Genomic DNA, 23,289 nt, shown 5'->3' on the forward strand with positions numbered 1-23,289 from the left:
CATGAAAGTGAAAAGTGAAAGTGAAGTCGCTCAGTTGTGTCCAACTCGTAGCAACCTCATGAACTGCAGCCTACCAGGCTCCTCCGCCCATGGGATTTTCCAGGCAAGAGTACTGGAGTCGGGTGCCATATTAGGCATATCCATTCAGGACAGGTAGGCTCCAAGGTCAAGGTCTAAACAGTGATCATCCTTGTCAATTTGTAGCCTTATTTATGAAAACCAGTAAAAAAGAAAGTCAATAGAATAAAACCATAACATATCCTAAGGAAAAGTTTTCTAGGCTTACTCAGTAATTAGAATTTCCTGTTATATTATTTCCCCATGATTAAGGTTAATAATTGTGGGTCAGTTCTGCATACATTTACAGTGTTGATATTAGGAGTCCAGTCAGCTACAGGAATATAATTGCATGAAGGCAGGTTTTTTGTCTGTCCACTGTTGTATCTCCAATGCTGAGAACAATGCAACACATACTAAGTGCTCAAAAAATACGTGTTGAATAAATCAAAACAAAAGGTTATTGTATTTTAAGAAAAAAAAATTCAAAGCCAAACTCAATTACATCTGTTTGATGTTAATGCTGTGATGCTTCCTCTTAAAAAAATAAACAGCAACCACCAAAGTGTATGACAAGACGCATACCTACCACAGAGAAAATAAGTTCTGGGTGGCCATTTGAGTTTGATGTAGAAACTGCCTCCAGCTACTCAAACTCCAAACATATGACTTAATATTGTTATACCATGCAGAGCTAAGAGAGATTAAATCTTTTTTAATCTAAGAGATTAAAAAAATCTCTCTTAAGCTAAGAGAGATTAATTTTTCCATCCATTTTGAGGGGTTAAAAAAAAACAACAACCAATATTATTGTTTGAGACAGAATATTGATAATACAATTGGCTGAAATATACAGTGTCATCTTTTCTTTTTCAATTGAATGTCAAGACCAGCTATTTCTGTTTTGGGGTAGGGACTAAACCTATCTGAGATGTATTATAGTCATGGACAGATGAATGCAAACCCCAAGTTGTATGGGATATAATTTCTTCCCCTTGAGAAACTTTACATTTACCATCTGTGAACAGGAAACATAAATTAGGTTATTACACACAATGCATCTCATAAACCTTACCAAGTGGAAGCACATGCATTTCCTTGAGATACTGCAAAGGTTCAGGAGTGACTAAGGAATTAAGTTGGATTTGCCAAACTATCCCTTCCAGACAAATGCAAATTTCAGTTTTTCACAGACCCTTCCTGAAATAAGTAATTCAGAGGATCAGGGCCCAAGAAAGGCTTGGTTGGCTCAGAAGAAGCCCATTTTCATATATATGAGTCGAGATAGACAAAAAGGTGGTGACTTCACCACCAATCCTCATTTTCTTATTCTCAGTGGCATATACCCGCAGCATTGAGAGGGCTTCTAAGAAGGTTTACCATGAGTGCAAATGAAATAAGAAGTCATGAAGGTCAGAATCTGAGAGTGGGGAGGAATTTTGCTGGCTGCTTCAAAGGCTAAGCCACTCTCCTGCCCCCATGTTAGATGAGCTGCTTTTGGATGTGGGTTCAAATATCTCTTTCTCTAACTCACATTTTTTTTAGGGTCCTGTTAAGTGGCTTTTTTGTTTCCCTTTGTTTTTATTTCTTTTTTTCCCACCACTGGAAACTTATAAACCTTGGTATTATATGGTAATTAGATGGGGATGCTGGGAAATGGAGACTGAGGACACACACTCTCTCACTCTCTCTCACTCTTACAAAGACACACTCACCCTCAAACCCTATTACCTGGGCAGGCTGCCCTCCAGCCTTCATGGAGAGGTGGGGACTTCAGGGCTTCTAATTACAGGCTTTCTGCCTTTGAGAACCCTCTCAGCAGGAACACCGTGTACTACAGACACTCCTTTCTACACACTGAAAGCCCTAGCATAATTGTTTGAAATGGAAAGTCACTTTCACTTCAACCTGCACCCACCCGCTTACCTTTCTGGAGTTATTAGCATAGACATTCCTTTACTGCATCTTTTCACAATCAGGCTTATCTAGTCTTGTAATGAGCTCCACTAGAGAAATTGTCGGAGAAGGCAATGGCACCCCACTCCAGTACTCTTGCCTGGAAAATCCCATGGACGGAGGAGCCTGGTGGGCTGCAGTCCATGGGGTTGCTGGGAGTCGGACACGACTGAGCAACTTCACTTTCACTTTTCACTTTCATGCATTGGAGAAGGAAATGGCAACCCACTCCAGTGTTCTTGCCTGGAGAATCCCAGGGACGGCGGAGCCTGGTGGGCTGCCGTCTATGGGGTCGCACAGAGTCGGACCCGAGTGAAGCAACTTAGCAGCAGAGAAATTGTGCTAGGTTCACTCTGGGAAACCCCTCATGTCAAATCCTTCTCCTGTGGTTGCTAGGGGGAAAAAAAGACACAGGAGTAAATGGGTTGTGGTGTTTGCTCTTTTGGCTAATATTTTTCCACACGTTGGATGGGAGTCCCACTCAGACCGTCGATGTGGATTTTATTGTCCTCCGCTTCTATAACTCACATGGAAACTTCATTTTAACATTATGTAAAGTGTTTCAAATAACTGCATTAGGGCTTCTTCCTTGGGAGATACTTTGGGGTCCCAGGCAGTGACATGCATATGCTGGGGACCAACCCCAGTGTTGTCAAATTGATGACTTCCCGTGAATGCTCCACTCACTACCGCCACACTCCACCTGAAATTAGAACTAAAATTCTATATGAATCAAAAGGAAATGCTGAGGTGAGGTGATAGATTCAAAGGGAGCTCTGTTTTTTTTTTCCCCTCTTAGCCCAGGGAACTCACCTTTTTCAGGTTTTTTTCACCAGAGAAGAGGTGAAGTATTTTCCAGAGTTCAAAAGGCATGCCTCTTGACCTTAAAAGTTCACAAAAGGCAGAAGCATAGGGAGACCAAGATTCAGGACTTTGAACTTGGACTGACCTGAGACATTGCTCCAAGCTCTTAGCTGAGTGACCTTTGACTGTTACTTAACCTCTGAGCTTCATCCTTTTCATCTTTCAGAGGCCAGACAAATAGTTCCCTCTTTCCAGGGCTGCATGATGATGAGATGGATTGGCTTTGCAACTAGAGAGTAGGGGTCTTTTTTAGGATTTCTTTCTTTGTTTTTTTTTAAGGGACCTTGAATGCTAAGCTCAGGTGTTTGGCTTTTATTCTATGGATTGGGGCCAATCTAAGTTTCCTGAAGAGTGAAGAGACGATTTGTATTAACCAAAGGGTCACAGTGGTATACTGGAACACCAGCGCAGTACTTTCAGAATCGTCTGTACCAGGAGAGAATAAAAGGCTCCTCATAGTCATTAGTAAAAGGGCAGGTGCTATTTAAGAATTGTTATTTTAAATAAAATAATGATGAGGAAGGAAGGTTCAACTTTATTCCTGATATATTTTAAAGTATATCTGACTCTCCTGTTTGACCACCGTCTCCACATCCGTTTCCAAGGTTGCAACTCTTCGTGGGCCCATATTTCCTTGGTTACCCTGGACCGGGACCACGTGACCTCCCCTCCCACGCTGGGTACCGTGAAAGCCCTGCTTATCCACACCCCACCCCCTCCGCACCCCTACCCAGGCCCTGTGGATGGGGTGGGCGGGAGGCCGCCGCTCACTACCGGGGACCCAGCAGCGGCCCCTGAGTGTGAATAGCGCACATTGACGACGCTGCCGCCCAAGAGGGCTGGGGACGCCAGGGCACTGCCTCTGCCTGCGGGCCCCATAAAAGGAGCAGCTGCCGCTGGGGCCGCTCAGATGCGCGGGGATGAGGCGGGCGGCGGCTGAGTGCGCGCCTGGACTCCGGCAGTGACCGAGGCAGACCTTGGGGCCACTCTAAGGGCCCGCAGGTAACCGCGGGCGGGCGGGTTTTGTCCCCGGGCTTGGGAGGGACAGCAGGAGGAGGGCAGGGACGAGGGTCAGGGTGGCAGGAAGGAGGCTGGGCAGGGATGAAGAAGGGAGGAAGCCAGGAAGACGGGAAGGAGGAGGAAAGGGAAGGAGGGAGAGGGAGGGAGGGAGGAAGGAGCCACGCCAAGGAGCAGCTGGCACGCGCTGCACTTGCCTCCAGCCCAAGCGTTCAAGTTCCCCACCTCCGACCTCTCCCAGCTGCGGGGCCGGGCGCCAGGCGCATCCCTCCCCAAAACGCTGCCGCGTCGCGCGCGCCTCGCGGATACTCAGCCATGTTTTCTGCGCGAGCATCTCCGGCGGCACAGCTGAGCGGCAAGGCCCCCACGCGGGGACAGCCTTGGCTGCGGCGTGGGGGCAGGTGGAAGGGGATGAGAGCGGTCGCTCTGCTCCAGGCTCGCGCTGCTTAGGGCAGAGGGCCCGCTGGATGATGCTTTACTTTGCTTCCAGTTGGGTAAAAGCCAGGGTTGCCCCCCGCCCCCCGCTGCCTCCCGTTCCTGCAAACCCCACTTCACTGGCCTGCTGCCACTCTCTGAACTGTTGGCTCCCCCACCCTGTTCTTCCTCAGCCATCCAGCAGCCTGTATTTTGAGCTTCTTTTAGAGCGTTGTTTGCATATAACTGGGCTCAGCTGGAGAAAAAGGAGAGGGACTGAAAAGGAGGAGGGCCTTTTGTGCTGAGCCCCATTGTAAAGCCCTCTTCCCCCCACCCCAACTCTGAGCCGCTGAAGGTTCCCAACAGAGAAGGATGGATGCTAAGGCACCCCAGAAGTCCTTGGCTTGCTGTCTGTCAACTGCCCTTCTCCTCTATTGGGCTTCTTCTTCTGTGGGTAAAAGGTCGCTCTGAAGCTGTGAGGGCTCCATTTCACCTGGGATGCCCCCAGACATCCCGTGGCTCTAGTTGCCATGGCTTCGCTGCCCACTCACAGGAAATGCAACTCCTGGCAATCACGCCTGTCTGCCAAAGGCAGAGTTTCTTCCTCCAGCCCGAAGTAGATCCACGTTAGCAGGCTCTGCGAATTCTCAGCAGAGTTTGGTGGTTATTACAGATGCTTGCTTGAGGAGCTCTTGGATGGGAGTTCAGGAGTTCCTCAGTGACTCCTCAGTTGAATATTGTCCTTAATTTTCTCCTAATAATGAATTTTCACAGTTGGCCTTTTCTACAACATATGATGTGTTTCAACCCCAGGCTGTGCTCCCTGAGGTAGTTTTGTGGTTGTTTGTATTTTGTTGTTTGGTTGCTCAGTTGTGTCAGACTCTCTGCGATCCATGGCTGCAGCACGCCAGGCTTCCCTGTCCCTCACCATCTCCCGGAGTTTGCTCAGACTCATGTCCATTGAGTTGGTGATGCCATCCAACCATCTCATCCTCTGTCATCTGTATGTAAGATAGGTGATTGTAGCTCTATTCTAGAATGAGTAATGGCAGTGTTGTCGTAGTGGTGAGCTGTCTAGAGAGCCTAAGCATTGACTGGGCACAGTTCTCAGCTATATTATCCCTTTGATACATACAGCTACCAAGAATCTCTAATAGATAAATGGAAACATGGAGAGATTAATTTATCCAGTGTCCACAGTAACCACTTGCTGGGATTTGAATCTAGGCAGTATTAGTCCAGAGCTGATGCCCTTAACTCTTCTTCTTTGAGGAAGGTGGGCAGTAAAATCTGTCCATGGCATCATCATTCTGAGGTTCCACCAGGTGGATTCAAGAAGACTCACTGTAGAGTCAGATAGACTGGGGTTGAATCTTGGATCCAACATATGTAGAATTGTGAGTTAACCTTTATCACTCCTCCATGGTTTGTCATTTTAAATGACTGGTACATAATTTATAAACAATTGTTAAATGGATTTTGTAGTTGCAGGAGCACAGTGTCATAACCAGTTACAGATTTTAAAGCCAAGGCTGTCCATGTTTATGTTCAGTCCTATCACGTAGGGGCTGAATGAACTTGGCAAAATATCTAAACTTCTCTTAAGCCTCAGTTTTCACATATGTAGAGGGGTTCTCCTGCAACCAAATGAGAAGATGTACTTAAAATCCTTGACACAGGGTCTGCCATACATGGTACTCAAGAAATGTCATTGTTGGAGTTTGTTGTTTGGTTTGGTTTGATGGTGTCTTTTTGTGAATCTGTGCAGGTTCCTGTATTGGGTTTGTTTTTATTTTGTCATTTCTGAATTTGTCTGGTTCAGCAATTACTCCTTGGGCTGCAGTGCATAATGTGCTTAGTCTTTCAGTTGTGTCTGACTCTTTGCGACCCCATGGACTGTAGCCCACCAGGCTCCCCTGTCCATGAGGATACTCCAGGCAAGAATACTGGAGTGGATGCATCATTACCCTTTGCAAATGTTGTGGGACACACACACACACACACACACACACACACCCAGAACATGTACATTTAAAATGATAAGTACTAAGTGAATTCTGTCTTGTTCAGTAAGAACTCTGTTTCTCTTGGCGAAGCAGTCACTCTGACTTTTAAGGGTTAGGGAAACTTCAAAGTTAATTTTAAAGCTGTCTGAAAACCAGCTGGAAGAATTAGCACTGCACCTAACAGTTGCAAGGGGGGAGAAATGGATTGGCAATGACATTTGCTTTCTTCCTGGGTTCTGAAAAACTGTAACATATTCTGCTAAACTGTTACAAATAATCAACTGGAATTTTAACTTAGTTAAACAATTCTATGAGAATATCTTCTCCCATGTGGTTTTATAGATACTGATTAAATGAAAAGAACTTAATGAATAAAACATTTTCAAAATACAATGTTGACGTAAATTAACTGGTTTTAAATGGCTGTTTAGAATTTGGCCCAAATATTTGTTTATAAATGAAGAGAATGCTATAAGATCAACATTTATTAAAAAAAAAATAAAGCATGCATTAACTGGAAAAGAACCTAAAAGCCCATCAGTAAGGAATTGGTTAAAGGCATAGTAGCATATACTTACAGTGGGTGAGTTACAGCCCCTTGAGAGAATGAAGTATGGTTTCTATGCTAAGAGAAGGCAATGGCACCCCACTCCAGTACTCTTGCCTGGAAAAGCCCATGGATGGAAGAGCCTGGTAGGCTGCAGTCCATGGGGTCTCGAAGAGTCGGACACTTTCACTTTTCACTTTCCTGCATTGGAGAAGGAAATGGCAACCCACTCCAGTGTTCTTGCCTGGAGAATCCCAGGGATGGGGGAGCCTGGTGGGCTGCTGTCTATGGGTTCGCACAGAGTCGGACACACCTGAAGCGACTTAGCAGCAGCATAGAATGTAATACTGCAGTATCAACTCCATGAGTTTAAGGATTTCATCCATTTTGATCAGCTCTCTAGCACCTGTACTATAGTGCTTGCTATGTAATAGATGCTTAGTAAACACTGACTGAATAAATGAATGTGTTCATTGAGGCAAAACAAGGTATTGAACAGAGTTTATAGTTCAATGCCATGTATGTTTTTAAATGAGTAAATATATATTTGTTTGCAAATGTAGGGCTGGGGGTGGGAGGCAATTTTTGTGTTTGCTGGTTGATTGATTGTTGTCTTGTTTTATTTTTTAAACCCTTCCCCATTTTGTACATGTACTAGTCAAAAACTGAAAAGTTAAGAGTACCTAATTTTCCCCAGTGTTCTATTTAACTAACCCTTTCTGTTATTCTTTGATTATATGCTGTTTAATTTCTTTGCCTTGTTTAAGTACTTGTAACCCTTTGATAGGACTTCCCAGGTGGAGCTAGTGGTAGAGAACTCACCTGCCAGTGCAGGAGACATAAGAGACTCAAGTTTGATCCCTGGGTTGGGAAGATCCCCTGAAGGAGGAAATGGCAACCCACTCCAGTATTCTTGCCTGGAGAATCCCATGGACATGGGGGCCTGGCAGGCTACGGTCCATGGGGTTGTAAAGAGTTGGACATTACTGAAGTGACTTAGCAAGTCACACACACAACTCTTTGGATCTGATGATAGGATTGGATTTTTTTTTTTTTTTTTTTTTGAGAGTTGTCTACTGGATGTAATTCCTACATTGATTCATTGTCCTGCCTTTGGAGTTGCTCATGAGGGAGACCCTTTTTTTGTCTATTAGAACAGGTTTCATGCACCTTCATGCCTTATACAAAGCATGGTCCCTCTCAGGAACCCCATAAATTATTTTGTAATGAATGGATAGCTAAAGTATGAGTCACATCAGTTCAGTTCAGTCACTCAGTCATGTCCGACTCTTTGCGACACCATGGACTACAGCATGCTAGGCTTCCCTGTCCATCACCATCTCCCAGAACTTGCTCAAACTCATGTCCATCGAGTCATTGATGCCGTCCAACCATCTCATCCTCTGTCATCCCCTTCTCCTCCTGTCTTCCATCTTTCCCAGCATCAGGGTCTTTTCCAATGAGTACGTTCTTCCCATCAGGCCAAAATACTGGGGCTTCTGGTTCAGCATCAGTCCTTCCAATGAATATTCAGGACTGATTTCCTTTAGGATGGACTGGTTTGATCTCCTTGCAGTCCAAGGGGCTCTCAAGAGTCTTCTCCAACACCACAGTTCAAAAGCATCAATTCTTCGGCACTCAGCTTTGTTTACGGTCCAACTGTCACATCCATACATGACTACTGGAAAAACCAAAACTTTGACTATATGGAACTTGTCAGTAATGTCTCTGCTTTTTTAATATGCTGTCTAGAGGTTGGTCATAGCTTTTCTTCCAAGGAGCGAGTGTCTTTTAATTTCAAGGCTGCAGTCAGCATCTGTTGTGATTTTGGAGCCCAAAAAAATAAAGTCTGTCACTGCTTCCACTGTTTCCTCATCTATTTGCCATGAAGTGTTGGGACCAGATGCCGTGATCTTAGTTTTCTGAATGTTGAGTTTTAAGCAAAACTTTTCACTCTCCTCTTTCACTTCCATCAAGAGACTCTTTAGTTCTTCTTCACTTTCTGCCATAATAAGAATTTTAGTTTCATAACAATAAGGGCTCGTCTCATTAAGCAGTTTTTGCTTCAGGACAAGTACTTCCTAATTTTTGAAAAACATCATATATGTACTTTCAGAATTCCGACCCTTATGTAGGTTCTAGAAGGAGGTAGTCTCCAAAATATGAGATGCCCCAGGAGAATGCAGGAAGAAACTCTCAAGAGTTCTGTATCTTTTTAATACTGTTTGCTGGCTCAGATGTTGATAGTGTGGGATACCTGCTTTCTCTCATTGCTTTGTTTTGTTTCTGACCAGACCATTGAAAGTTTGTTGCACACATCATACTCTCACCTTTGCTCCTCTTCCCCCTCAATCTTTCTTTTAGTTACTATATTTGGGGATAGGTATTACACTTCTTTCTTTCTTATGCATTTTTAAGGATACATGTTACAGTTAAGAAATAGATGTTTTAAAAGTTGTCTTAATATTTAGTATCTATCCTTTTTAAAGATCTGGGCCTTAATTTTTACCATCCTTAACCATCTTGGTAGAGTAATACCAATGTACAAGTTTCCATTGCTGACCTCTAAAAGAATACTGATTCTTATGTCCTAGAAGAGATTGTTACAGATACATGTTCTTGAACCACCCACAAACCTCAAAGTGTGCACTCTCCCTGTTGCAATGAGGAATAAACCAACTCGTTCAACTATAAGTATTTTCCTGATTGTTTTGAAAGCGTTTGGTATTTAGTTGTGAATAAACCACATTTTGTCAGACCTCTCCACCATGACCCGCCCGTCTTGGGTGGCCCCACATGGCATGGCTTAGTTTCATTGAATTAGACAAGACTGTGGTCCGTGTGATTAGATAGTTTTCTGTGATTATGGTTTAGTGTTTCTGCCCTCTCATGCCCTCTCACAACACCTACCATCTTACTTGGGTTTCTCTTACCTTGGATGTGGGATATCTCATCACAGCTGCTCCAGCAAAGCGCAGCTGCTGCTCCTTACCTTGGACGAGGGGTATCTCCTCACCACTGCCCCTCCTGACCTTGAATGTGGAGTAGCTCCTCTCAGCCCTCCTGCACCCCTGCAGCCACTGCTCCTTGGATGTGGGGTTGCTCCTCTCGGCTGCCACCCCTGACCTTGGGCATGGGTTAGCTCCTCCTGGCCACCGCCCCTGGTTTTGAACTGTGGTGTTGGAGAAGACTCTTGAGAGTCCCTTGGACTGCAAGGATATCCAACCAGTCCATCCTAAAGGAGATCAGTCCTGGGTGTTCATTGGAAGGAGTGATGCTGAAGCTGAAACTCCAGTAATTTGGCCACCTCATGCGAAGAGTTGACTCATTGGAAAAGACTCTGATGCTGGGAGGGATTGGGGGCAGGAGGAGAAGGGGACGACAGAGGATGAGATGGCTGGATGGCATCACCGACTCGATGGACGTGACTTTGAGTGAACTCCGGAAGTTGGTGATGGATAGGGAGGCCTGGCGTGCTGCAATTCATGGGATCGCAAAGAGTTGGACACGACTGAGCGACAACTGAACTGAACTGTGAATAAACAGAATATTTCAGAAGTGCTTGAGTAATATTCTAAAGTAAAGTACAGCATTTTGTCTGAAAATTACGAAAAGAAACTGAGAAGTACAAAAAGATATCAAGAATAAATGGTTCTTAATTACATAAACTAGGAATCATCATTTTGAATACAGCTATATTTTCTTTACCTATATCCATTTCTATATCTTTCTTTCCATATGTATACATACTCTCTCTTCATGTGTGTCTGTATAAATAATGTGTATAAATATGTGTGTATATATATGTGTATATATGTATTTATATTATTTTGATCAGAAAATTCATTCAGGATTTCCTGTAACATCTAATGTACTTTTGTATCCTGCTTTTTACATTTAACATGAAATCATGAATATGACCTTATATAAATCTGATTTTGCTCAAGTACTTATTTTTTTATTATTAAATAGTATCTTGACATTAGATAGTTGCTCATTCATTATCCTCCATAAAATTATCAGCTTTTACTTTTGAACTGGCTGTGAGCCACATCTTCATGTTTTAATGTGTGTTTAGATTTCTGTTTATTTCTTTAGCCTAGTTTTCCCTAGAAAGGTATATACTGTAAAGAAGTTCTTCTTATCTAGTGCCTAATTATTCCCCACCCCCCCCACCCCCTCAGAATTGTTGATTCTTGTACCACCCAGAGATTTGGTGCCAGTTGGAAACTGGGACTGGCAGCACTGTGGGGAGCCCTGAAGTCCTCTTTCAGCTCTGCTGCATCTCTGTACATCTGCTTCCTTCATCCTTCTCCCTGCACACTTGTTGTTACTTACATTTTACCCATGTGGCTGCCTTTGCTTTCATCACATAGGAGGATGGCGAAGGGCAGTTCTAGTGAAAGAAGAATTACTGTACATTAATGCACCCCAGGGCTTCCTCAATAGCTCCATTGGTAAAGAATCCTCTGGAATCCAGTGCAGGAAACCCCGGTTCAATTCCTGGGTCAGGAAGATCCGCTGGAAAAGGGATAGGCTTCCCACTCCAGTATTCTTAGGCTTCCTTTGTGGCTCAGCTGGTAACGAATCTGCCTGCACTTCGGGAGACCTGGGTTCAATCCATGGGTTGGGAGGACCCCCTCGAGAAGGGAAAAGCTACCCACTCCAGTATTCTGGCCTGGAGAATTCCACAGTCCGTATAGTCCATGGGGTTGAATAGAGTTGGATACGACTGAGTGACTTTCACTTTCACTTTGATGCACCCCAGTGTATGGAAACCAGATTATTCTAAAACTTCTTTAAGGTCAGGATCTGATTAATCATTAGCTCTTCGTCCATGCCTAGGAGGTAACATTGTAAAATGTACTCTCCAATAAATATTTCTTGCCTAAGTAGAGGATAATCCTGTTTGACTTAAAATAACCTGCAATATTAAAAATACTTTTTATCAAAGACAGCCTTTTCCCCAGAACAAATACATAAATTTATAACCCTTATACTTTTTGACTTCATTCTATCATCCTCCAGATTTTTATTCAGGGCCTCTTTTTATCCAGACACTGTTATGGGAACTGGGAGGTATAGCAGTGAGCTCAACTAACCTTACATTATGGAGTGTGGATACAGAAAATAAACCCCTAATAAATATACAATGCCAGGGAGTGGTACATGTTTTGATATGAAATAATAAAGCAGAATGAGAAGATAGAGTATAGTTATTCACAGTTTCGTGTTCCTTGGTTTCAGTTACCTGAGATCAACCATGGTCCAGAAATGTCAAATGGAAAATTCTAGAAGTAAACAATGTACTAGTTTTAAATTGTGCACCATTCTGTGTTGCATGAAGAAGTCTCAGGCCATTCTGTTCTGTCCCACCTGGATGTGAATCATCCCTTTGTCCAGCGAGTTCTGTCCATTTGTCACTTAATAATAGTAACCCTCTTGGTTATCAGGCTGGCTGTCCTGCTATCAAAGTGTTTGTGTTCGAATGATCCTTATTTTACTCAATAATTGCCTCAAAGCACAAGAGGAGTGATACTGGCAGTTCAAAAGTGCTAAAGAGAAGCCATGAAGTGTTTCCTTTAAGTGAAAAGAGTAAAGTCCTTGTCTTAATTAAAAAAAAAAAAAAAAAAAAAACATGCTGAGGTTGCTAAGATCTATAGGAAGAACAAATCTTCTATCCATGAAATTATGAAGAATGAAAAAGAATTCATATTTGTTTTGCTCTTACACCTCATACTGCAAAAGTTATGGTCATAGCTTATGATAAGCATTTTTTTAAGATGGAAAAGGCATTAAATTTGTTCAGTAAGATATTTTGAGAGATCACATTCACATAACTCCTATTACATTATATTGTGATTGTTGTTCTTTTTGCTAGTTATTGTTGTTAATCTGTTACTGAATCTAATTTATAGATTAAATTTTATCATAAATATATATGATGAGAAAAAATGTAGTGTGTGTGTGTGTGTGTGTGTGTGTGTGTGTATAGATTCTGTATTATCTGTAGTTTTAAATGTCCACGTCCACTGGCATTGTTGAAAGGTTTCCTCCTGGGATAAGGAGGGACTACTTTAAAGGGATTTAGAAAAGGCAGAACTAGAGATCAAATTGCCAACATCTGCTCCATCATCAAAAAAGCAAGAGTTCCAGAAAAGCATCTACTTCTCCTCTATTGACCATGCCAAAGCCTTTGACTGTGTGGATCACAACAAACTGTGGAAAATTCTTAAAGAGATGGGAATACCAGACCACCTGACCTGCCTCCTGAGAAATCTATATGCAGGTCAAGAAGCAACAGTTAGAACCAGACATGGAAGAAAAGACTGGCTCCAGATCGGGAAAGGAGTACGTCAAGGCTGTGTATTGTCACCCTGCTTATTTAACTTATATGCAGACTACATCATGAAAAACGCTGGGTTGGATGAAGCACAAGCTGGAATCAAGATTGCCGGGAGAAATATCAGTAACCTCAGATACGCAGATGACACCACCCTTATGGCAGAAAGTGAAGAGGTCCTAAAAAGCTTCTTGATGAAAGTGAAAGAGGAGAGTGAAAAAGTTGGCTTAAAGCTCAACATTCAGAAAGCTAAGATCATGGCATCCAGTCCCATCACTTCATGGGAAATAGATGGGGAAACAGTGGAAGCAGTGACAGACTTTATTTTTTTGGGCTGCAAAATCACTGCAGATGGTGACTGCAGCCATGAAATTAAAAGACTCTTGCTCCTTGGAAGAAAAGTTATGACCAACCTAGACAGCATATTGAAGACCAGAGACATTACTTTGCCAACAAAGGTCCGTCTAATCAAATCTATGGTTTTTCCAGTGGTCATGCATGTATGGATGTGAGAGTTGGATTATAAAGAAAGCTGAGCACCAAAGAATTGATCTTTTTGAATTGTGGTTTGGAGGAGATTCCTGAGAGTCCCTTGGAGTGCAAGGAGATCCAACCTACGATCCTTTAGGAGTCCATCCTAAAGGAAATCAGTCCTGAGTATTCATTGGAAGGAACTCCAATACTTTGGCCACCTGATGCGAAGAACTGACTCATGGGAAAAGACCCTGATTCTGGGAAAGACTGAAGACGGGAGGAGAAGGGGATGACAGAGGATGAGATGGTTGGATGGCATCACCGACTCAATGGACATGAGTTTGAGTAAACTCTGGGAGTTGGTGATGGACAGGGAGGCCTGGCATGCTGCATTCCATGGGGTCACAGGAATAGGACACTACTCAGCAAATGAACTGAATTTCAAAGAGATCTGTATTTCTTCAGGGTAGAGTGGTCCAGGAAGTCAAATCTAAATTAAGAAGCCTCTTGTATTGTCTGTGATAGTTGATCTAGAATAGTTATCATAACATAGCTGTTACTGAACGTCTAACTACCAGCTGTCACTGTGTGTGCTTTGTGAGTCTCCCTTAAGCACTTCATGGTGACAGGCACTTCCATCCATTATTTAACCTCATATTCTCACTGGTCTTATGAGAGAGCTATTATGCCTTTTCTAAGTATATGGCAAAGCAAGAGAAGTTAAGTTACTGACCCAAGTTCACACAGCTCCTAAGTAGCAGAGGTGATACTCAAATCCAGAATTGAAATCCCTTTAAAACCAAAGGCTATGAGTCTAGAGTTAGTCCTCTGGCTCCTGAGGCTCAGAAGGAAAAGGCCCTTGTGGTCAAAACCACTGGTGAAAGGTTAATTAGAAACTATTGGTATGTAAACTATTTGTATTGATGACAGACTCCTTTTATTTCCAGAAAGTGGGTATGGGCACAGGGCCTCTCTTCATATGCTAACTAGTTGTACACAAGCTGCTGAAGTTCTGAGGACGCCAGCTCCCTTTGTGTCTTGCAATAGCATTGCAAGGTTTGCTCTGCTTTTGATCCCGAGTTGTGCTGTAGTGAGTTATTTAACATATGTTTCCTTACACCGCTATTATTGAGCACATATGCTTTGGCCCATGATCACAAATGCGGGTCCAGGTTAAAAGGACACAGGCATCTTTTTTTGGTTGTTGTTCGTATTCCTCAGAGAACGGGGATATCCATTTCAGATGGCCCCTTGGCAATAGCGGGAGAGAATTTGCTGTTTGATGGTAGTTGGTGCGTCTGTCTTATTTCACAAAAGAAAAATATTGAGGACCAAATGGAGAGAAAGTGGCTGCTCTGGGTCTGGCTGCTGCCTTTCACATCCACCTGGTTCTGACATGAATCTTGTTCAATGAGATTGAGATGATAGTGCAGTGTCTAGCAAATCTTACCAATTGAAGAGAATTACATTGAGGCTGTAATTAATTTTTCAGCTCAATTACATGCTTCTCTTGATAGCCTTAATGTTTTCTTTTCCTGATTTCAAAGAGCTTTGGTAATTTTACAGTTAAACCCAGCCTAACGTGCGGTGCATCTGCCTGTAGGAGATTTCTGGATGTATGTATTTCTTTCCAACAATGCTTAACACAAGACAAATATTTTTGGATGAGAGAAGGAGAGAGATCAGTGTCACACTGTGCTAAAAGTGTGATGTGTACTTTTCTGTCTGGGCGACCAATTTCCCGTTGAGTCCATCCCTGTTAAAGGATTATTTGTAGCTGAGGCGGTTTGTTGCCTGTACTGAGAGTAGGTGGCCTTGAAGCCATTGCTTTCCTGAAATCCGTATTTCTGCCTTATGATTTCATTCTTATGCTCTAACCTGTACATTATGGAAAATGTGAGAGGCAGATCCACAGTTGTGATTACATTTAACTTCATTAAGTTTGTTCTCTGTCTCTTTAAACGTAGTTCTCAGAAGTTAGTGGGGAGAACATGGAATCCTAATTTGACTATAGCAGTGATTGTTTCTAGTGATTCTTCAGTGTAAGGAGGAAGACGGGAAGGTTATTTCGGAAATATTTGAATCGAATACTGATCTCCTGATTTTTGCTTTTATTACAAGTTGTTTTCAGGTCCTCGAGAATCTTGTTCAGAAAATATCCTTTTCCTCTACCTTTCATCCCTTTTTCCTTCATACAGTCATTTAGTCAACATTAAACTGTGAGGAAACAAAAGTGAGTAAGTTCACTTTCTTGAATATGGACTGTTGAACAGGAGGAGAGATAAAGGAACATTTAATAGTAGTCCAGTGTGGTAAATGCCATCACATGCCATATTGTAGGAGGAAATACAAAGGAGGCATAGAGAAGGGAGTTGTTGTTTCTGCTAATGAGTCTTGGGAGATGGTTATAGAAAAATGGGCTTTGTAGTATAAATAGTTTTCCAGGCAAAGAAAGGAGGAAGGATCTCGTGAAGAGAGCTAATATCACGAGCAAAGGCATGTTGGCATAAATGTGCCTGGTGTTTTCATGCACAGTTGATAATGGAGGGCATCTAATATTTAAATGCATGAAATGAATGGTAGATGATGGCAGGTGAGGTTAGAGAAAGTAGATTGGAATATATTGTGAAGAATCTGAGAGTTGAAAACCTGTGGTAATCCTCAGAAACACCCATATTTCACTTAGAACTCTTTTCCATTACCATAGTTAGAATCTGAAATTAGTCCTGATTTAATTAGAAAAGAATTTATTGGCTTATCTAATGGGAAAAAGTCTGAAGATACAGCTGCCTTCAGGAATGACTGGATCCAGGTACCCAGAATTTGTTACCATGAATCTGTACCTCAGCTCTGCTCTGTGCTGTGTTGGTTGAATTCACAGGCTAGTCTTTGATGGGAATGATATTGTTCCTCACAGCTGTAGACTCCCATCCTTGCAGCTTAGCAATCTCCCAGAAAAGTGAGTTTCTTTTTCTTAATGGTTGCAATCATAAGTAAGTCCTGAGATTGAATCCAGTCGGATTAACTTGGATCGTATGACCACTGCTGAACACTTTGGCTAGAGAATGGACCACGCTGATAGCTAGATCAGGGTCACTCACCAGACTGTAGGAAAATAGGGAATGGAGAGTAGATAGAACAAAACAGTACGTTCTCAATGCAAATTCTACTCTGTAAATTAAAAGGATTGTCTTCTTTGAAAAGACTGTGAAATCCTTTCGGATGCCTTTTTACCTTCCTTACTGTTGTAAGGAGGCCAGCCAGAAGGCATAGTATCCTTTTTGGTGCGTTGGGACAACCCTGATGGATGGGATGGGGAGAGAGGTTGGAGGGGGGTTCAGGATGGGGGACACATGTACACCCATGGCTGATTCATGTGAATGTATGGCAAAAACCACTACAATGTTGTAAAGTAATTAGCCTTCAATTAAAATAAATTAATTTACAAAAAAATAAATTAAAAAAATTTCTAGAAAAGATAAGATGTAGCAACATTTTCATACCTTCCATTTAAAAAAATCATATTTCACTAGCACATCATTTTTCCCCCATTACTATTATCCAGTATAAGGTTCCTGAAGACCTCCTGTGTGGAAAGTACTAGAAGCTAGGAACCTGAAGTGTCCTAGGAGTTATTACACAAAGATGAACTCCACCTTCACAGAAGTTACAGCTTGTTAGGGGAGAGAAGATTAGAACAAAAAGAATAAAATAATAAGTAGTGAAATGTGAGTCTATGTAAAAAACTAAATCAAAATCAAAATTTATAAGGAAAAACATACATATAATACAGTCCATGTCAGCTACCTTTCAATACTGTGGGTAAAATCTCCAGAGTGAGCAGAAATTGAGGCATGAATCTTTTTCATTTGTTCTCAGTTTTCATGTGCCCCTTATGGTGTGAGCATCTGACCAAGTAGGTATGAATCTAGTGCTTTTCTTTATTTTTTTTTAAACGTGGTCCTCAGAGGGAAGGGATGGGGAGGGAGGTGGGAGGGGGGGCTCAGGATGGGGAGCACACGTACACTCGTGGCTGATTCATGTCAAGTATGGCAAAACCACTACAGTATTGTAAAGTAATTAGCCTCCAATTTTAAAAAAATAAACACATAAATGTGGTCGTTGAATTCAAGCCAGCTTGCTCAGCTGCTGTTTAACCAAAGCAGCAGCCATGAAGGGTGATTTTGACTGTAAGCTGTCAAGAAAAAAATATTGAGGTGTCATAATTAAGAAAGAGATGACCTAACTGATCTCTGTTTTAAGAAATGTTAATTTTCATTTTGTCAAGTACAGCCGTTTGCCGTTTTTCTTTGAATCATCCCTCATAGTCAAAGGCATAAAATAGCTTTCAGTTGAATGAAATGTATGTGCATGTCATTGATAGTTTCATTCTATTAAAAGAGAAACAATATTTGCGTTACTTTCTGGATTGAAAAGATCACCGTGTTCGTTTTTCTGGTGTGATACATACATGTATACTCATAGAAATACACGTGAGCTCACATTCTTATGGATCCTATTTCAGTGTTCCCTGCCCTTTTCCTTTGAAGATAAACTTTACTCCCAGAGACTGGTGGGATCCGTCTCCACAGCTTCCTTCCTCCTCTCCCCTTTGCCATCTCTGGCACATGACCTCAGAAACTTATTTCAGAGCTACAAGAGATGAGCCATCTCATCTAGTTCACCTGCTTTTTTTTTTTTTAACAGAGGAGAGTGAGGTCGTTAAGCTTCCTCAAAGTTAACAATGATCTTCCCTTTGAAGAGTTATTGATGCACCAGGCTTATAGGAAAGGGGAAAATTGTTTTAATGGCCTGGCCTTAGAAATATCTGCTGTCATCAGTTTTCCTTTTCATCTTTCAGTTCCTTTTCAAATTCATCACAAATCAGTAAAATCTTTTGGGGAACAAGAACAGCCCCAAGAAGGAGCTGACCTGGGCCAACATCTCCTACCAGCCGTTTTGGATTTCGCCAGGGTTATTTTTGCTCTTGGCAGTCTAATTCCTCCCTAATTGCAGGGCCATATGGTGCCTTGTCCCCCATGTGGAGCATTGGCACTTCCCCTTCAGTCTCTGTCCTTCCTGCTGCACAGATTACCTGCCATGGTGAAGGGGTTGAACAGACTCATCCTGCAGAGATTTTGCATCTTCTACACCTTAAGAACCAGAGCTGAATGCTTGTCTTGATGCTCTAGATTGGAGACCATAGTTGAAAAAAGTTGTACAACAGATAGTAAAATGAGACTGAGTTTCAGAGGCAATCAGACCTGGATTCCAATTCTGGCTCACTCTTGCTGTCATTATCGTCATACTCACTTATGTCATAGTGCTCGTTTATGCCAGGAGCTGTCATCTCATTTCCTGATCTCATTTATTTGTCACCTCAGGCCTTGTGGAACTGAGGCTTGAAGTAGTTACTGAGGCACTTGTCCACATCACATAGCTCAGGCCAATTTCAGACTCTGGTCTTTCTTTTTCCTAACCCCATACTCCTAACCAATAGTCCTTTTTAACTCTAAAATAGTATCTAGTTTTGTGCTTTATACTGCATTCTTTGTCATGATGTAATCTGGAAGTGGAACCATTAGTGGTCATTTTTTGAAAAACTATCCCAAGGTAACATTTACAAAAGTGATAAAAAGCTTTCACAAGCAATCTTAGATAGTAGTGGAAAATCTGAGACTGGATGGAGGTAGTAAATGAGATGATTTTATAAGACTTTGTAGACTGAATTTTCAAGGCTTCTTCCTTGCATTGAATTAAATCAAGAAACCGTCTTAACCATGAGGATAATTCCTTACTCATATGCACAGAAAATGTTTTGAGATGGGTGGTCTGTTTGGAATTGCCTTTTTTGAGAATATTTGGTCTCTTTAAAAGCACTTCGTAAAATCCTATTTGTTACTATTCTCAGGGGGGTGATCAAAGTCTTTGAATTCTGGAGAGTGATTTTGAAGAGAGGACGGAGCAATGACAGAACTTTTCAATAATTGAGTGTTTTGTGACATTTTTAAAGCTATCTTTTGGAAGATATCCATGTTTTGTTGATAGAACACTACACAAGTGATTCCAACGTTCTCCAAAATTAGATCCAAAGATGAAAATAATGGGTAATGTCTAAGCTCCTCTTTAAGTATACACTGAGCAAAAGTTACCATCAACTTACCATTTACTTCTTGAATATTTAATGGTGCTCTAAGGAATGAGGAAAACAGTATTGTCACACCATGAAGTCACTGGGGACAGTGACTGTGTCAGCTGTCTTTGTTTCGCCAGTGTTTCCACCCTGTGGGTGCTGAGTTACTGTTTATTTTACATTAAATCTACCAATACTGAGATTAGTTATTAACTAGCACCTGCCCTTTTAATCCTTCTAATAACTCTGTCCTGTAGGTGCTATTTATTCTCATTTTACAGATGACAATACTGAAGTAAGGGAAGGTCAGGTCATTTGTCTAAGGTCATTTGGCTGGAAACTGGAGGAGCCAGGATGATGCCTGATTGCTTCCCTTCCATTAGGTGCACCGTGGTTCTTTTATTGAGATGGCTAGGGAATTTAGAGGTAGAGAGCAAACCTATACTCGTTCAGTTTGGGCCAGGTTAGTTTTAGTAATCATTAATGACTTAAAAATCATTAATGACTTTTACTATGAAAATAGTGTGACTCACATAAAGTTGCAAATATAGTACAGAGAGTTTCTGTGTTTCCTTCCCCCAGCTTCTACCAATAATAATTTCTTGGGCATGCACTATATTAATTCTGAGATGCTTCAGTGATCTGAGTGAAGATTTCACATAGACTTTTGGATAATAGACAAATCTGCAGCTCACACTGCAGCTATAAATTTAAAATCCATCAGTATGTATATGTAGAACCATGGGTCTGGATTGAAACAGTTAGGGTTAATGTTCCCAGAGATTCTGGTGTGTCCTGGGAGACTTTAGGCTTCGCAGGTGGCTCTGGGGTGAAGAATCTGCCTGTTAGTGCAGAAGACTCAGGAAACGTGAGTTTGATCCCTGAGTCAGGGAAGATCCCCTAGAGGAAGAAATGACAACCCACTCCAGTATTCTTGCCTGGATAATCCCGTGGACACGGGAGCCTGACGGGCTACAGCCCATGGGGTTGCAAAGAGTTGGGCATGATTGAGTGACTGAGCACGCCCATGTGGGAGACTTTAGTGTAAGAGGAGAGTTTTGGCACAGACTTGGAATCTACTTAATTAATGGTTAGAGGTACACTTCATGTGAATTATGTCATTCACTTCTCTTAGCGACTCAAAGACATGTAAATTATTTTCCTTGTTTCTTAGACAGGCAAATGGAAGCTTACAGGAACTGTAGATAGCAACATGGCCGGTAGAGATTCCAGCAGTGATCTGTCTCCAAACCTATATTTTTAATTGCTATGCCATACCATTTGGAGGAGTTTTGTGATAGATGAGAGAAATCAAGGTCAGCTTTAGCACTTGCCTAATTAAATAAAATGGGTGAATGGTAACAGGTATTCTGAAACTGAAAATCAGAGTAGTACTCTGAGCACTGAAGGCTGCTCTTTATTTTAACCTTGAATATTGATTATGGGGTCAATTTTCCTTCAGGTGCTCACTTTATCTTTGCTCTACACAAGGTACTACTTCATTCATTCAGTTCAGTTGCTCAGTTCTGTCTGACTCTTTGCAACCCCATGGACTGCAGCATGCCAGGCCTCCCTGTCCATCACCAACTCCAGGAGTTTACTCAAATTCATGTCCATTGAGTTGGTGATGCCATCCAACCGTCTCATCCTCTGTCGTCCCCTTCTCCTGCCTTCAGTCTTTCCCAGCATCAGGATCTTATCAAATGAGTTAGTTCTTTGCATCTGGTGGCCAAAGTATTGGAGTTTCAGCTTCAGCATCAGTCCTTCCAGTGAATATTCAGGACTGATTTCCTTTAGCATCGACTGGTTGGATCTCCTTGCAATCCAAGGGACTCTCAAGAGTCTTCTTCAACACCGTAGTTCAAAAACATCAATTCTTCGGCACTCAGCTTTCTTTATAGTTCACCTCTCACATTCATACATAGCATCCATTCATTCAGCAGACATTAATGGAACAGCTAGTACATGCTAGGAACTCTGCTAGATATAAGGGTAATACATAAGCAGGGGGTATGGAAAGGACATAAAATTGTTTTAGGAGATTGCAATTTGAAAGTGAGAGTTGGTCAAAATCAGCTAGTGATGGAGCTGCTGCTGCCGCTGCTGCTAAGTAGCTTCAGTCGTGTCCGACTCTGTGCGACCCCATAGACGGCAGCCCACCAGGCTTCCCTGTCCCTGGGATTCTCCAGGCAAGAACACTGGAGTGGGTTGCCATTTCCTTCTCCAACGCAGGAAAGTAAAAAGTGAAAGTAAAGTCGCTCAGTCGTGTCCGACTCTTAGCGACCCCATGGACTGCAGCCTACCAGGCTCCCCTGTCCATGGATTTTCCAGGCAAGAGTACTGGAGTGGGGTGCCATTGCCTTCTCCGCAATGATGGAGCAGGGAATAGGAAAGGTCTTAACTGAACAAGTATAACAGGATTATTACAGAAGGTGTGTGCTATATGTATGTACATATTTAGTGTAACTACATATTAATTATATCTACGTATATGTAACAGATGTGTATATTTATATATATTATTTTATGTATGTGTGTGTGTATTTCATATATATGATATATTTAACATATTTAAAACCCATTCTACTCCTAGGTATATACTCAATATAGTTGCAAACAGATGCTCAAACAAAAACTTGTTCAGAAATGTTCATAGCAGCTTGCTGTTCACAATAGCTAAAAGGTAGAAACAACTCAGACATCCCTCAACTGTAGATAAAGAAAATGTGGGGTGTGCACACAACAGAATATTATTCAGGAATGAAAAGAAATGAAGTGCTGACATATGCTACAATGTAAGTGAACCTTGAACACTTTATGCTCAGTGCAGGAAGCCAGGCAGAAAAGGCCTCATTTTGTACAGTTGCGTTTATATGCGAAGAACCAACTCACTGTAAAAGACCCTGATGCTGGGAAAGATTAAAGGCAGGAGGAGAAGGGGACAACAGAGGATAAAATGGTCAGATGGCATCACTGACTCAGTGGACATGAGTTTGAGCAAACTTGGGGAAATAGTGAAGGAATAAAGAGTCTGACATGGCATATCAACTGAACAACAATAAATTTATATGAAATGTCCATAACAGGCAAGCCCATAGCAGTTACTGGGAGTTGGGGTAGAGGGGAATAGGAGTAAATGCTTAATGGGTATGGAATTTCCATTTGGGGTAACAAATGTTTTGGAATCAGATTACGATGATGGTTGCACAGCATTGTGAATGTACTAAACACACTGAATTTATACCGTAAAATGATTTGAATGGTGAATTGTATATTTTTTCTATTTTACCTCTATAAAAATAAGTATTCAAAACCTTCCACTTTTAAAATGGAACAGAACTTCCAGGATTTCTTTTTTTATTTTTAGAGCAGAAAACATTCTCATTAGACATTAATTAATGGCAATATTTTGAATAGCTGCAAGTACTGTATTGGCACAGTGGTGAATTTTTACCTTGGAAAGAAGGAAAAGAAAGGT

General features: G+C 41.9%; 1 protein-coding gene across 48 annotated transcripts in view; it reads left to right on the top strand.

The window, feature by feature from the left end:
* MAGI1 (membrane associated guanylate kinase, WW and PDZ domain containing 1) overlaps positions 1-23,289 on the top strand; it is a 645,902-nt gene that overhangs the window by 460,832 nt on the left and 161,781 nt on the right. For 3 of the 48 annotated variants that reach the window (XM_086366998.1, XM_086367001.1, XM_086367014.1), the window contains exon 1: positions 3,620-3,879. The exons of 44 other annotated variants lie outside the window; for them this stretch is intronic. The gene's annotated coding sequence lies outside the window, so the exon portion shown is untranslated. Of the gene's footprint in view, positions 1-3,544; positions 3,880-23,289 lie in introns of those variants that run through there. One more of the 48 variants, XM_086367012.1, reaches the window with a different exon arrangement.

The sequence above is a fragment of the Bos grunniens genome, chromosome 22 (assembly GCF_055505025.1).
Source record: "Bos grunniens cultivar Pamir isolate PY7600 chromosome 22, Bosgru_T2T1.0, whole genome shotgun sequence".
NCBI lineage: Eukaryota > Metazoa > Chordata > Mammalia > Artiodactyla > Bovidae > Bos > Bos grunniens.